The sequence below is a fragment of the Alligator mississippiensis genome, chromosome 5 (assembly GCF_030867095.1).
Source record: "Alligator mississippiensis isolate rAllMis1 chromosome 5, rAllMis1, whole genome shotgun sequence".
Classification (NCBI taxonomy): Eukaryota; Metazoa; Chordata; order Crocodylia; family Alligatoridae; genus Alligator; species Alligator mississippiensis.
In genome coordinates this window covers 64,229,708-64,246,191 of record NC_081828.1, presented here as the reverse complement: position 1 = coordinate 64,246,191, position 16,484 = coordinate 64,229,708, and the positions used below count along the sequence as shown (strand labels likewise).

The following is a 16,484-nucleotide window of genomic DNA, read 5'->3' as shown; positions in this document are numbered from 1 at the left end:
AGAAAAATATTAATTCAATAACATTATTCACAAAGTGCAATGTAAGATACTGTAAAGAGTTATCAGTTATAGAAAAAAAACCTTAAAAGTTGGCTTTAAAAAGTACAAAGCAAGCATCACATATTTATTGAACCTCTAATTGGTATTCAATTCTAGTTTTTCCTGGGTAACACAGAAGCAAGGAAAATGGAAAACAAATTATGAGGACTGGCAATATTTAAAATATAGATGTCACTTAACTCACCAAACTCATTATGTTCTTTTTCTGAGGCTATAAACAGCTTAGATAGCACTGCATGAAAGATAGTTCCTCTGTGTGGTCATTTCTGTGTATTAACATATTTTTTATATTTGCCAGGGAATCATTCTGAGTCCAATACATGCAAAAGGCAATGGTATGTATCTATGATTTTTTTCCAGCTGAGTAACTTAATTATATTATTCCCCATAATTGTTAGTTCTATTTGATAACCATAGAGCTTTCTATGTATTAAAGTTTTCTTATTTCATTAATCTGGTGCCTAATCTAAACTTTATCTTTCAATGGCACATCTTTCTCTTTCCCTGGAGAATCAAAAAAAAAAAAAAATGGAATCAGAGAATAGATTCAAGTTAAATTTGTTACTTTGTACTCCTAATTACAGAATTATTTATATTGGTGCTTGGCACAGAAACCCCTTGGCACTCAGTCTGTACCCTTCACCATCAGAAATTACAGTCAAAATTTCAAAAGTGACTGGAAAGTTTTGGTGCTCAATATTTTAAGTGTTCAAACTGAGGCCATTTAAGTGTTTTTCAAGATTAAAAACCACCTACTCATGAAAAAAAACATTTTTCTTAAGGTTGAGTGTCCAAAATGTTTGGCAACCTAAAAGCACTAATCTAAGAGGAAGTATCTATTTAAAAGTCTGCCAAATTCCTGGAAGACTCATTCAAAACAGTAGTATGCTTCAATTATACCCAGGACACATCTGTAAGTGCACTTAATGCACACAAATAAATTTATTGCGGCAATTGTTTTTGGCTCCCAGGTACACTGTTTAAACATGTACCCAGAAACAACTCCAGAGTATATCGCTGTGGTGTTTATTCATGCACAGTATGCTGAGCCCAGTTGGAGCAGCAATGGCTGAAAGCAGCCAGGAACTGCTCTGACCAAGCTCACTGTACTGTGGAGGGATGTGCCAGGGCACAAGGGTGCTTCTGCATGGAGGTAGCTGGTAGGCAGCCCCCACACTGAAGCACCTTTGTGTCCCAGGCACCCAGGCAGTATCTACACATGTGCTGCTGCATACAAACAAACAAACAAACAAACAAACAAACAAACAAACAAACAAAAAAGCTCCAGAGAAAGCTAGTACTTGTATTTACAAGTATTAGCTTGCTCCAGAGTTTATTAATTTTGTGTGCCCTAATAGGGGCACAGGTATAGATAGAGGCATTTACTGAAAAGCTAATAAGGAAGCTCCATAGTAAATGTCTCATGTAGACACACCTCCAGTGCACAAAAAAGGATGAATGAACACAGTTCTCTCTGGTAGTTCAGAAAGTTAGATGCTTATCCCCCAAAAAACAGACAGTGCAGCAATCTAGAAGAATGGGTTAGAAATGTTGTTAGAACAGACAGTTTATGAACAAAATGAAGTGGGCTGTATATACATAAAGTCCTTCATCAGGTTAAATTGGAAATAATATATCCAATCTAGCTCAGCTAATCAGTGTAGAAATATGATAAAAATACAAATAATTTTGAGAACAAAAACAGTTAACCAAACATTTTAAAAATGCATAAATGTTTCATTTTTAATGATATCTTTGTCATTATTTACTTATCCCACTGACTTGCTATCAAATTTAATAAAAATTGAGATCCAGATCTAAAACATTCTTTGAACAGAGGATTACTTAACTGTAGATCCAGCTCCAAAATTTCCCAACATTTAGGGGTGTTTGGATCTGGTAGTTTTATTTCAATCCCATCACTACACCTGCATGAATCGTGCTCAAAGATGTATGTAATGTATTATAAATTAGTAGGACCTCATGCTTTAACATGCTCCCATCTATTTGTATCCCCATACGTTCTCTTACTGAAGTCAACAGATGCATGAATGTGAGCTAATGTTTGCAGTATGGAGTCATTAGTTATTGTCTGGGATGAAAAATCTTAGTGGAAACTACCACCCTACAGGTTATAAAGGTGACTGAAAATGTGATATGTGTCTCAAGGTTTAAGATTGAGGGTACCCATTTGTTAAAACAAATGGGCTGGCAAGGGGCAGAATAGTTAATACCGTAGAAAAATTTTAATTCAAAGTTAATTTTTACTTCAGAATCTCATCTCAAACAAGTTGATTGTATCACGCAACGTGTATGTTGTATACAGAACAAATAATAATAGAATTGTCTTCTTCCACGCATAAGGTATATAAATGAAACAGGAATCCATGAAAGTACAAGTTAAAAGTAATATTAAAATGATGTATTAGTGGCAATTATATTTTTATGTGTCTGTAAGTGGCAGTAAAATACCATAGGGCTCTAAAAATTCCCTACTTTAATTAAATTTTTTAACTGAGATATCATCGTTCTTATCATTCTATCATTAGTCACTTTGTGACCTTTCCATGTAATAAAAGGTTAGCTCACACAATTTGCAAACAAAGTCTGCTTACAGCTGAAGGAAAAAAAAAAATCACCTTGGGTAGGCAGAAAACCTCCTTTTTCACCATTTATCTTCTAAATCCAACCTGCGGTCTAAATAGTGCCTAGAAGCCAGCATCTAAATTAATGAATTGTTCTGAACTGACAAAGCAAGCTGCTTTCCTAACAACTGGAATTACACAAACACTCTCCGGATAGTTCCTGGATTAATTTTCTTTAATTCTGCAGTCATTTGAGTCCCTGAGTTACTAGCTACTATGCAATTAAAAAATTATAAGCAATGATGGCTAGATGATGGAATTTTCTGCATGCTTACAAATCAGCAAATGGTAGAGATAAATAGAAATCACATTGTTTTTAAACACCGACTGGAAATTCTTAATGATAATTTCAGCGGCCGCAAGTTGTATTTAAGCAAGAGTTTTGCTACATGCATTGTAGCCAAAAATATACTTTCAATGAACTATAAGTACAGTTCTGTCAATAAACCTCTATCATATAGATATATTTTAAAGGGGAACATAAGAACTTTAGTTACATATCTTCCATTAAAATTACAGTAAAACACTGCATAATACTTCATTTGTGTTCACGACACAGTAAGAGATGGCCTATTCAGAAACAGGAGCTACTCGGGGTAGACTGTAAAACAGATTCCATGCATTGTTCTAATTTTTAATATCCTTTGGGTGTGATCTGCATGGGTTTACTTGAATCATCACTGTCCATGAACCAAAGGAAAACCAAATTAGGGTGATATTTTTTGTCTGAAAGTCCATTCATAGAAACAATTTAAATGAAATTTGGATTTGCTCCAGGACAAAAACATTTATTTCCTTCTACTTTAGTTAACATTTATAAAGCTTGTCTTTCTGCTTATCCAACCCACCTACTAACTTTCCATAGTTCCTGGGGAAGATATGAATGAAAACAACACATCAGGGAATACATTAAATCCAGAAGCCACAGAGCTTCTCATCTCTCTCTCTTTCTCAAATACCTCTTACGCCAGTCCTCTGAATTTCCTCCACTTCTGCTTTTCAAAGTATTAAATTCACCTCTCTCTTCTTCCTTTGCAATTGAACTCTAGTAATTAGTTTCCATTTACGCCCATTTAATGTTATGTATTGTGACTATTTCTATTGATTTCTCTAAAGTCATGTGAAGTCAGTAGGACTTCTCATAATGAATAACGTAAGTAAATTTGTAGAGAATTTGGGTTTGAATACAAAGGGAAAAGACTTTAATTACTTTAATGATGATCTCAGGAAAAACTTTCTGAATGGTAGAATGGTAAAACAGTGGACTAGACTGACCAGTGAAGTTGTACAACTTCCTTCATTAGTGGTTTTCAAAAGGACGCATTTGACTGAGGTGATGGGGAAGAAGATGCCAAATAAGCATTTAACTGACTGAGATGCTGAGGAAGAAGATGACAACCTTCTCGTGGTCTTCCCTGTTACGTGCTAAAGCACAACCAATGTCTTTAACTTGATGATCAAATGCCTGTAAAGGACTCCTAATCAGGATGGCAATGCCTAAAACCTTTTTCTAGGCCAAACTTATCACAATGTAGGACCACCACTACATGTGTGCCACTTAGGCTAGGGACAGAAGTTACCCATAAATGGATTTCAGTGTTCAAAAACTGGTTTAAACCTATAACAGAACATAAGTTTAGTGCACATAAATCAGTTTCAGCCATTTTGAAACTGGTTTAAGATAAACCTGGTTGAATATAGTATCAGACTTAACTGATCTGGGTCAAGCTGGTTTATGAAACCTCTGGCCCAGATCCCTTCCTGCTTCAAGTTAAATCATAGTCCCTCAGCATCCCAGCATGCTTTACAGCCCTGGGCTGGGCTGGGCTGAGCTGGGCTGGATTGTCTGCACTAGAGAGCAGAGTTTTCTAGCTGGAGCAGTGAGGGCAGGCTAATAAGGAGCTGGAGAGTGTGGGGAGGGAGGGGGAGAGAAGCCGGCTCTCCGCATAGTCTGCATGGGAGGACTGCCCCCCAGGCAAACCCTGGATGAGGTCCTGCAAAATCCAGAAACCTCAGGGGCAGGAGGAAGAGGAAGTGAACACACAGCCAGAGAGCCATGCTCTAGCATCCCCCTGCCCCCCAGCTTCTGGCCTGAGCCACTATTTCCCAAATCCAAGGTAAATGTCTGTTCACTTCTGTTTCAATTTAATATGTGCATCTTAGCCTAACCTACAAAGGCTAAATCAATTCAGCCTCGGGCTTTTTGACTGTCTGTACCTAGCCTTCAAGGTGGCAAGCCTCAAGGCCCAAGTGTGATTCCTTGGGAAAAATCTTCAAACTCCATAAGACTGAGATGCTACTGCTTCAAGAAACCCATACAACTAACACTTAAAGAGCCTTGAAAATGAAAATCCCGGGATTTCTTCTAGTCACAAGCCACCATTATCCCAAACATAGACTACCAATGTATGTGAAATCCAGTCTTAAAGATGTCACCACAACAAATCCAGAAAACAATACATCTATGGCTATTACCATTAAAATGTGGGATGTATCCATGATAAATATATATAAACCTCCAAATGCCACATGGATTCCAAGCATGCTGCCTACCGTTAACCAACCAGCAGTTTTTGCCAGCATTTTTAACATTTACCACACAGCTTGGGGCTACACAGCTGACAAAAACTGTGAACAGTTCATTGCCTGGGCAATGATAGAAAACATGTTTCTTCTGTTTGATGCTAAAGATCATAGCACCTTTCACTCCTTATGATGGAGAAAAGATTCAAATCCTTATCAATGTTTTGTTACGAACAATAGCTTGGGTGAACCTTTGTGTGGTTCACCCAAGGAATGGGATTAAGTGATTTCCCAAACAGCCAACACAGGCCGGTCTTGGTACACATAGGGGTTCAAATTCCAGTAATAACGTCCTTTCCCATGCCTTGACATAACTTTGGAAAGGCTAATTGGGAAGATTTTACTGAGGATATCAAGCGCACTATTTCTTAGATTCCTCCGAAACCAGACAATTTTGAGCACTTCATGAAGCTTGTGCTCAAAGCGGCTCAATCACACGTGCCCAGGGGCTAGCAGGTAGAATATACTGAAAAAAATGAAAGCATGAACTAACCTTGTGAATAAACTGGCTGGAACGACATGGGGAGCTAATGCAACCACACTTCAAATGGTTAGTCTAGCACTTGTTTTCTCTGCAGAAGAATATTTCTCCCCAGTCTGGAACAAAAGCATGAATAAACAGATTGTTGATACACAGTTAAATGCAGCTACGTGTATTATATCAGGAACACTACAATGTACACTGTTGCCATGGCTTCCAGTCCTAGTGAGCATTGTTCTCCTACAGGTCATCCTCAATGACACATGCATGAGGCAATACTATAAGGCCATTGGTAACCAAAACCTCCCAATCAACAAGGACATCACCACACTACCACCAGATACTTTTTCTAGATTTGAGCCTTTCTGGAAATACACCAAGAAGATGATGATAACAAGATATGATGATAACAAGAGCATCGAAGAATAATGGAGGGAAGCCTAGGTAAATACCAACCTGCTGCAGAAATGTATCGTCAGCAACCCTACAATCCCCTAGTCAGAATTTGACCTATCGGGAAAGATTTGGTCTTCCCTATATCTCATCTAGACACTTCATGGAAAATGTGGACACCCACTCCATAAATGGAAAATTAAAGAGAGTCTGGTTTGCTATTGTGGTGCAATTTTTCAGACAGTGCAACACATTGTGAACAATTGTCCAATTAGGTCATTTATTGGAGATCTAAAAATCAGTCCATGCTGTTACCCCTGAAGCGGTCGAATGGCTATCAAATTTAGATATTAATATATGAATTTTTTAATCCTAAAATGTTATATTAAAGAGAGAGAGATAGACAGAGTGAGATTATTTATGAATAGCATTTGATTTTTTTTTAAATTTTACTTAAGAGCCATTTCTGATTTGGAAAATGAAAGAAATTCCATGGTTTAGAATTTGGTGGTGGCCTTTTAGAAAGGTATTTAAGAAAGTAACAATTTTGAAATAAAATAATTTTGTGTGCAATTATTGGGAATTACATAGCAGCGGGGAACACTGACATTGACAAATGCACCCATTTATGACTATGAAGATAAGTGATTTGGTCCAGTTAATGATCATTGTACATAAAATGCTTTTATTTTGAAATAGCCATTACTTTCTGAAATACCCTTATATTTTAGCTTGTTTAGCATGTGTCATCAAAAAGACAACTGTAGGTTTCTTTTTCTGTAAGATTAATGAGAAAAAGCAGTCAAAGAAGGTCATAAACTTAGGCAACCCCAAGAACACATAACTTAGCTATAAGGAATATTTTATCTTGCCCTAAAATAAATTGCAAAATATTTGGGCAAGTTTATTTAGGGGAATATATTTTGAGCAATAACATGTATACCAATATCAAATAAATATATTTATAAATCATTCAGATGCTTTATTTAATGACTGTGGTGTCAGAAGCAGATAATTATATTTCATGGAGTTGTTTTATTAATTCATTTATTTACAATATGCTGAGCTGCTACTTTTATCAAATGCCAAAAACCCGAAACCAAACAAACAAATGCTGTTGGGCAAAGAATGAGGAGTTCGCATCCAACATAAATGGGTTTCCCTTTTTCAGTCACTCCTGTCAACTTTCAATTATGAAATGTGGTCTATGAATGTGCAAGAAATTAATAATGATAATAAAAACAATTGAAGGTCAAATTTACTCATTTCATAAAATATACTTAGAGTTATTGTGCACATCACACACTGTACACTACAAGCTATCTCTCTATCTTTAGGTTATCTCCTGTGGCTATTTGGCAATTACTTCTGCTTCTCCTTTGAAAATGGAGCTAAATCCACCCCTGTCCTATTTGTCTTCTCCACAAGTCATAATGTAAGTGATACTCATACTTTTGTGCATAAGGCTAGAGGGATGAAAGGAATTGAACTGTGGGTAACCATAATAGAATGTCTCATGTTCTTTTTTTCAGGCCCTGCACAGAGGCATATATGGCCAATGGACTCTTGGCTTCCAAAGGCCTCAAAAAGTTAATTTCTCTTCTTTATTTTATTTCACATGTACGTGAAATCTTTGGGAGATCTGATAAAATTACTGAAATGTCAGCAAAACGTGAAAGAGACTGTAGATCTCTAAAACCATCCTTACAACAGCTATACTTCTTAGGCCCTTTCTACAGATGCAGTTAAAGGAGCCATGGTATCTAATGGCTAATCAACATCATCACACCTCCTGCCATGCCACAAGTGCATGGCAGGAGGCATGATTGTGGGATGGTGCATTAGATCCCATTGTGCCTAATTGCTGGTGTAGGGGGAGTCCAATCCTCTTGATAGGACTCCCAGCCAGGGGGCCTATGTAGACCTAGAGCTGAGAGTCCCACAGATGAGGGGACTCCCAGCCCAGACTCCACATGTGGCACAGCCAGGACCAAAAGTCCCATCAGCTGTGAGACTCTGTTCCAGCAGTCATGGGGCACTATTGTGATCTCCTAGCCCATGGGGTATGTGGAGAACCCTGTGGCTGGGAGATCACAACGGCTGAGAGACTGCAGAAGGTGCAATCTCCTAGCTACTGCGTAGAGCAAACACGCAGCTGGGAGATCTCAATGGCTGTGATCTTCCAGCCTTGGGGGCTCACTGTGTTCCCCAGTGGCTGTGTTGCACAAACGGCTAATTTCGTGCCCGTGGAGGCTTGTCCAATCCACCCCAGGAGAGAGTCACACACACACAGGCTAGGTCCAATTTCAGATTTATTGTTTGCAAACAGTTCGACCCAGGAGCTGAGCTCAAATCAGAGTCGACGACAAGTCTGGCCCGGAATTACATTTTTATAGCTTACGTAAACATAGTCTTGACGTATTAGGCACTTATTGGCAGCATTACCATTTCCTAGTTGTTACGTCTTATCTTGTAGGCTGAACTTAACTTGTTATTGGTTAGTGTGACTTATCAGGGTTAGTGCATGCGCACTCAAAAAGCAGAACTGCAGCAAAATCTTTTGTTGCATGCGCAGAGGGAAAGGGGAACTGCGGCAAAGTTAGTAAACTTTAGTAACCTCTTATCTTAGCGTAACCTTAGGGCACTGGGCAGGGATGATTTCAAAATCGAAGGCAAGCAGTAAGAACAGCAGACCACAGCTTAGTCGTTAGACCTTATGATCTTGCACAAGGGTCATAAGATGGTCATAAGACACTTCTATCACATAGTTGCTGCTCAAGCGTTATTGCAAAATCAGGGAGCCTAACGTCTTTTTACTACAGCTGGGAGATCTCAGCAGCAGAGGTCTCTCAGCTTCAGGCTGTCTTTATGTGCAAATAAAGCTGGATAGAAACCAACTATAAAGGTATTATGATTTTTCAAGTAATAACTTTGTATCTGGCTGCAGCTTTTTAAGGCTCTGTAGTTAATGCGCACGTGTAGCCAGTCTAAATTTATTGGGCAATTAACAAGGTAATTCCATAATGGATATAGTTGTAGAGGGGGCCTTAGAAACATGATCTGCCTGCTTCTTCAATGCCTTATTAAAATCAACATTTAATAAAGCATGTGACTAGTAAAGCATGATAATGAATGACAGGCAGAAATGGACAAAAAATAAACTTAATTTAGAGGGAGGATGGAACCATTAAGAAAAAAAAAATACCCCTAGCTATTAAATATCCAGATGGTGCCTTTACTGTTGCTTAGTTTTGGATCATGAATCAAGCATAAAAATCATAATATCCTCAATGGTTTGCATTTTAAAGGGTTTTGGTTTTTCAGCTGATGTTTATATTAAGAACAAAGAAATCCAGATCATCACATTAAATTATTCTGAGTAATGTTCCCTCTAACTTTTTAGTGTGTATTTATTTCTGGCCATTCCTATATATATGGCAGGTTTGCTGATAGGTATCTATGTGGAATATAACAAGAAAACTGCTGATTTTCACTGTGTAGTACTTTAAACTGCACATGCTTTGCAGGATATAGCTGGATGGTGGATAGTTATAGATCTTACAAGTAGCAGCAGAGATGCTTGGGAATGAAACATCAATGTTGAGACAGGGCTTTGTACAGCTTATAATGTATGTCAAAGAAAAGCATTTGTCCAAAGCTTTTAAAGGGTTGGATTCGAAGTTTATGAGATATCTTAATAACATATATTTGAGAGAATTTACAGCAGTTAAATATTCAGTCCTAGATTGTGGGAGACAGCTGTTTTCAGAAAATGGAGATGGATTTACCTCTGCTAAGGTCAGCCTAAAAAAGAACCTTTCATGTAGCTAAAGAGATATTGGATTCAAATCTCAAACATAATCCTCTGAAACAGCCCAGAGATAAGAGCCCTGGACTGGATGCTTAGTTGTATATAGCACCCTCCACAGTGGAGACTCCTTTTCTGCTTGCTTTATTAATCCTTTCTAGTACAATACATGGCTTAAATTGTGCATTTATTGTAACGTGCCATCTGTTAGGGACCTTCTATAAACATTCCATCTGATTATGTTGACACATGGATGCTGCATCCAGCACAGGTTTTTAGACTTCTTTTAAAACAATATTTTCTATATAAAGAGTAAATTGAGTGATGATGAGTATAGTCATTTGAATACATAAAATATCCTGTGGAAGTATTGTAAGACCTTCCCATTTGGGTAGGCATTTAGCAAGCAAGGCTAGGTAGGGATACTGTTTAAAGAAACTTTTATTTTATATTCTACTCCATTTGCTGGTATATGATGTTCTTTCTCTTACTGTAAGCAGCCCTGAGCCATTTTTGGAATGGAGATATAAAAAAATCTAATAAATAAATAAATAAAATAAAAGTCTTACATTACTCCAAGTGGCATACAGAGGGTTTATCTTAGTTTCACTTCCTGCTTGGAGGCTATTGAATTTAACACAAATGAGAAGACTCATTTCAACGTTAAATGCCCAATATCTCAAGTTTCCTCTATGGGTGCTTGTACACGTGAGGAGGGTTTAGTTCCCCTGCATTGAAATGGTGGGTTTTTAATTTTGTGCATTTTTTATTGTGACCCACCATTTTAATTCAGGGGCATCCATCATAGTGATAAAACAATGACGGCCTGACATCAGCTCACCCTCCCTGCTCTGACCCCTGGATGGGCTCCACCGGGAAAAAAAACAAAAACCAAAAACCAGCAAGTGGCCCAATACTTTATTTTTCCTTCTGGTGCAGCCAGCCTGCCTCTCATGCAGCCAGGAGGCAAGCTGCCAGTGGCCCTTGAGCTGTGGTAGGGGGCCTGGTCCTTCCCTCCCAAGGTGGCACCCACCTGCTAGCAGCCTGCCCAGGTGGCCCCAGGAGTGCCACTGCCATGGAGGGAAGGACTGGGGCTCAGTGGCAACTTGATCAGGCAGGCTCTCCTGAGAAAAAAACAAAGCAGTGAGGGGCCTAATCCTTTTTTTTTTTTTTGCCCCCAGAGCTTGTCTGCATCTCCCATGGCTGGGGCATGAGCTACCAGCAGGCTGTGTGGCCCCATAGCTGTGGGGAGCCCCCAGGGCCATGTGGGCATGGTGCTAGCTATGCAGGTGTTGCCCCAGCTCAGGGGCAGCACCCACTGGATTAAACTCTTCCTGAAGCCCATGCAGGGAGCAATGACTGGCAGATTTTCAGCATGCAGACTCAGGGAAGAGATGGATCTGACGGGTGCTGCCTGTGAGCTGGGACAGTACCCATCCTAGCACCCTGCCCAGGTAGCTCCAGGGGCCACCACTGCCACACAGGGAAGGACCAGGCAACTCATCCCACAGCCACATGAGAACTAGGCAGACTCCACCAGAGAAAAAAAAAAAAAGCTGGCCCTTTGCTGCCTTCCCCCCGCTCCCCCCCCCCAGCAGAGCCTGCCTGTGTGAGCTGCTGCCATGTCATGCAGTCCCTGAGCTGTTGGGGAAAAGGGGGGGGGGGGCATTTCCTGTTTTCCTCTGCGGTGTTGATGCCCCCTGGGGCTTCCCAGGCAGCCTGCTAGTGCATGGGTGCTGCCTCATCTCACAGGCAGAAACTGCCAGATCCAACAGGCTTCCAGCACCCTGTCCACTATCCCAGCCACCTTCCCACTGCCTGGGGCTGCCTGGAAACAGGCTGTCTAGACCCTGGGGCATTGCAGGGGGGCAGTAGGAGGGTAGCTGGGTGTGCTGGTGGCTGGAGAAGGCAGTGGGGATGGTGAACAGGGTGTTGGAAGCCCACCATGCCAGAGCTTCCCCAAGCATGCCTGGGTTTCCAGCGCCCTGTGCACCGTCCCCACCGCCTCCTCCAGCCATCAGACGTGTCCATGTGCACGGGGGTTTTTTTATTTACAATGGGACAATTTGTCTCAATCAAACTAAAATATGTTAGAGGTGGTCTAAGTTGCCGTGCTGAAATTAATTTTTACATGAAAAAAAAATCATGCATATGTTCATGGTGATGCCATGACATTAGACAAATAAATATTTCTTGTCACTTTTTGTCATGTGTACATGGCCCCACCATCACATATACAAGCCCCCTATCTTTTCAGCTTTCTATGTCTCTATAGCACTTACTGGGTGGTGTGTGCTGGATGTTCCATTTTCTGTTTGAGGTCACTTTTGGTGATGTAACATATCCTACAATTTAGAAATCCTTTCCACGAGAGAGCTTTTTTTTCCCCAAACTGCAATGAGCTTCACAGTAGGAAAAGGTACCTAGAAACCACATAAACAGTACTTAAGGAGTCTGGTGAATTTTATGTGGATCATGAGATGTCATGTTGGGAGAATCACAAGTTGATATTAATTACAGTACCTGTCTGCAAATTATTGTCCATGAAAGTAATAAAGTACCTTGCTCTTTCTCCCTTGTTTCATTTATTTTTTGGTCTACTGAACACAGTAAGTAGAGTGAAGAGAGCAGCAGTTGCCAATTTAGAGAGGACGCCACAATGGCAGCCCACGGGGAGCCACATGGTAGCAGCAGCAGCTGCAGCGCAGGGAGAATAAGCCACAGTAAATGCAGCCAAGGCAAAGAGTGATCTGAGCATCGTTCTCCCTGCCCCACTCTCCAATATTCTGCCCAGGTCACCATGCCTCTGACTATACAAATAATAGAGCTTATAGCCTATAACAAAGAGATTTGCCTTAAAATTAAACAAACCTCCACTGAAGTAGAAGTAGCACAGGCAAGTTTTATCTTCAGTAGATGTGGCTGCATGATATACTTTCAATTTTTTTTCATGTAGCAAATTCATGCTGTCATTTTAGAAGAACTTTCTAATTACTTCAAAAACAGTTGATTTATTCATGAAAATTTTAATCCTAACATTTATACAACTATTAGCATGGATATTTGCAACTGGAAATCGAAAGCTGAACTTCATTATCTTTTATTTGTTACTCAGTGAAATATCCAACTGGCCACATGACTTAAGTGACCATTCTTGCACCATAAATAATGAATAGTTTAAAGGAATAACTAATGGATACCCATATGACGACATGCCTTTGTACAAACCATTCAGCAAATGCTAATGAATAATAAACATGTTTATAGCAATCAGCAGCAATTTGCAAACAGTTCATAAAATGAAGAAAAAAAAAGATCTAAGTTTGTGGAATAATTTATTTCACAATGAATAATTTAATCAGTATTATCTATCAAGGCCATTAGTTCCACCATTACTTTTATAAGGGGAGATTTACCTTGATTTCCCAAAGTAATTTGAATGAACAAGAATAATCCAATCCATTCCCCCCAGGCACATGAAACTTGTATCGATGATTCCCTATGGTCACAACATACTGTAGGCTACACACAGTGCTTATTTGTTCAATTTTTCAGGAACCTCTCTGACAACCTCCCAGATATTGCCTAGGGCACCTTCTACCCCACTTCTTTGTTCCTCTCCAAATCCATTGAGGGATCTCTCTGCAAATAGTGACAGTTACTTACGAGGATGACATGCCCTTTCTCTGGCCTTTAGGGTTATATCACTCTGTGGATGGCACTGATAGCTCTGTGAGTGTCTCCTGAACTTTTTAAATAGATAGTTTCCTCTCTCAGTACTTTAAACTCAGTAGGGCAAATTCACGTCTGGTGAAAGTACACCAGGGATGGATCTTGCCAACCAGATTTAAAACTAAAGAGCTCTTTCATATTCTCACTGTTCACTCACAGATTGTTCATTGCTTTATTCTATCAGAAACTTCTGAAGTTGTTCTCTGGAAAGTATCCTAGACTCTACATGTATGTGAAACTTTGTTTTTATACAACAGACTCAGGTACAAAATGTCTCAAGCCCTGCATCAAAACTATGCAAATTTTATTCAAGAGATTGCACTTTAGGTATTGTTATTTTAAAGGATTTTTTTAAAGAGAAAACAAGCTGAGCAATTCACCTTCCATCTTTCTGTTCCTGTTCAAGAGAAATGGTCTCTTTCTCTTGAAAGAAGAATAAACGAAACAAAGAAAAGCCTCTTATCTCACTGTCTCCTGTAACTCCTATCTCCTACATATCCTTCATAGCAAAGCAATAGTTTTGAAGAGCTTTTTAACAATTAAACATAATACAAGAGGTAAATTTGAGATTCTTCTCCCCGGTTATTGAAGAACAAGGAGGGTCAAGTTATATCTTGGGGCTGCTTCAGATAGCAAGAGGCTGGATTTCACTATGCTGGAGATCCTTAAAAGTCCCAGACTCCTAAAGTTATACTTTCCAAACTAAATCTTAATTTCATATTACCTCTATATTATTTAAAAATCAGTTGCCACATTACAACCATCCTCTTCTTCCTTCTCCTTCCTACATTGTTGATTTTTGTCATCCACGCTTTCAAAACCCTTTTGAACCTTTGCTTTTATCACACCCTGAAAACTTTCCCCTCACACCTACTTTCATCTTTTTTTGTTCTTCCTGCTTTTTTTCCCCATTTTTTACCATACTCTAACCCCTCTCAAATTTTGCTTCCTTCTGGGCATGTCTATATGTGTCATTAGGGGGCAGCAATTAACTATGTCATTACTTATTGCTCTCAGGAAGCTTCTGGGCATACATCTGTACATGCACATGCACCTGGAACACGGCACATTGAGCTGGGTTGCAGCAGCCCCAGCTGGCACCGAGCCTGGGGGGTGTCAGCCTGCCAGCCTGGGGCTGCTTTGACTGTGCTCAATGTGCTGCAAAGGGGCTGGCTGGGGCACAAGGGTGCTTCAGTGTGGGGCTAGCCAGCAGGCAGCACTGGCATTGAAGCACCCTCATGCCCCAACTGGCAGGTCAGGCTGCTGAGCATGAAGAAAACTCCGCAGCAGGTTAGGACTTGTATTTACAAGTACTACCCTGCTGTAGAGTTTTTTAGTCTTGTGCACCCAAGCAGGGATGCACATGTAGATGCTGAGACATTTACTGTGCAGTTAATTAGTCAACTGTGTAGTAAATGTCTTGTGTAGATGTTTCCTCTTTATAGTTTGGAAGAGTTTCCACATTCTTCATTCTCCTTTAGATACCTCTTGTCTTTCTCTTAACAATTCCTAAACTGTTATGACAAAGTCTTCATGATTCATTGCAAGAGAGATGTTGTCTTATGTATTATAGCTTATATCCCAAGTCTTTGGGGGTACAGAACTTGTCCTATTTTGCTTTGTAAAGTGTTTCTAGAGTGATTTAAAAATCACAATTTTTTTTTTCTTTCAGTGTCCACACAGTGTTTCTGCTATGAGACTGGATTCTATAGGTCACAAGGTCATAATAAAAGTCAGTTCATGGAAGTGTCATACCTTTCTAACTTTATTTGCAGATCAATACAAAAAAAAAGTTGTTTTCATTAATGAAAAAGGTGACTGTGACAGGGGTCCATCCCCTGGCCTGTCTAATATAGGCCCACCCCTGTCTCTGGGCTACCTGCCCATCTATCTCACCTGCCACACCTTGATGGAACAATAATTACGTTTTACTCAGGTGGGAGGCTGCCCATTTACTACTGCAATGCTAAGGGTCATTATTCGCCACTCCAAACCTCCCCTACATGGTGGTCCATGCCTAGCAGATGGTATATAACTGTTGACCTGTGCCCTAGGGCATTGGGTTGTCTCACTCCCCATCACTATGCCTCTTAGCACTGAGGTCTGCCCCCCTGTCTCTGTACCTCCTGGCACTGTGCCCCCTGGCACTGGGGTCTGATCACCCCCCCTGTTGCTGCACCCCTCAGTGCTGGGATCTGATCACTCCCCTTCTGTTGCATCCCCCCTGGTGCTGGGGCTTTGCACAGCAGTGTGCCCCAATGAGGCCTCCTCCTCCCCAAATAGCCTCAGTCCAGTCCACCGGATAAAGCAATAACATAAATATGAGCCCCTGGGCTACAACATAATACAAGTCATAAAAGCCACACTCTGGCTCCTTTAAACCCCAAACTGCTCTTTGCGCATTGAGCACCCCTCCCACCCCACCAGCTCTGGGTACCTTATAGACTCCTAAAGCCTCATTAGCCACAGCTTTCTTGGGTAGTTCTGCCATGCTGGAGCTCTCTTCCCCTGGCCACTTGCCAGAGACTGTCTCCTGCTAGCCTCGGCCCTGGGGTTTATATGTGCCCAGAGGCCTATCGCCTTCCTGTCAGCTGACTGGCTTGGGTGGTTGGGCTATTAACCCCTACCCTCCTGGTGCTTGTTGTTCCTGTAGACTCTAGTCTTAAAGGGGTAGCTCTGCCTTTTAGTAACAGGGCTAGGTTTCCCTGTTACAGTGACCTACATTGCATCAGTAGAAAACCTCAGTAAATTAACACATGAAGCTTCATACATTGCACGGTAT

The 16,484-nt window shown here is 40.4% G+C and overlaps 1 long non-coding RNA gene across 1 annotated transcript in view; it reads right to left on the bottom strand.

The window, feature by feature from the left end:
* The window catches only part of LOC132250628 (uncharacterized), a 37,439-nt gene extending 21,212 nt beyond the window's left edge, over window positions 1-16,227 (bottom strand). Inside the window, exons 1-2 of the long non-coding RNA XR_009462222.1 lie at window positions 16,140-16,227; window positions 5,782-5,885 (exon numbers count right to left, since the gene is read on the bottom strand). This is a non-coding gene — a long non-coding RNA (uncharacterized LOC132250628). The remainder of the gene's footprint in view (window positions 1-5,781; window positions 5,886-16,139) is intronic.
* Between the last annotated feature and the right edge of the window lie 257 nt (window positions 16,228-16,484).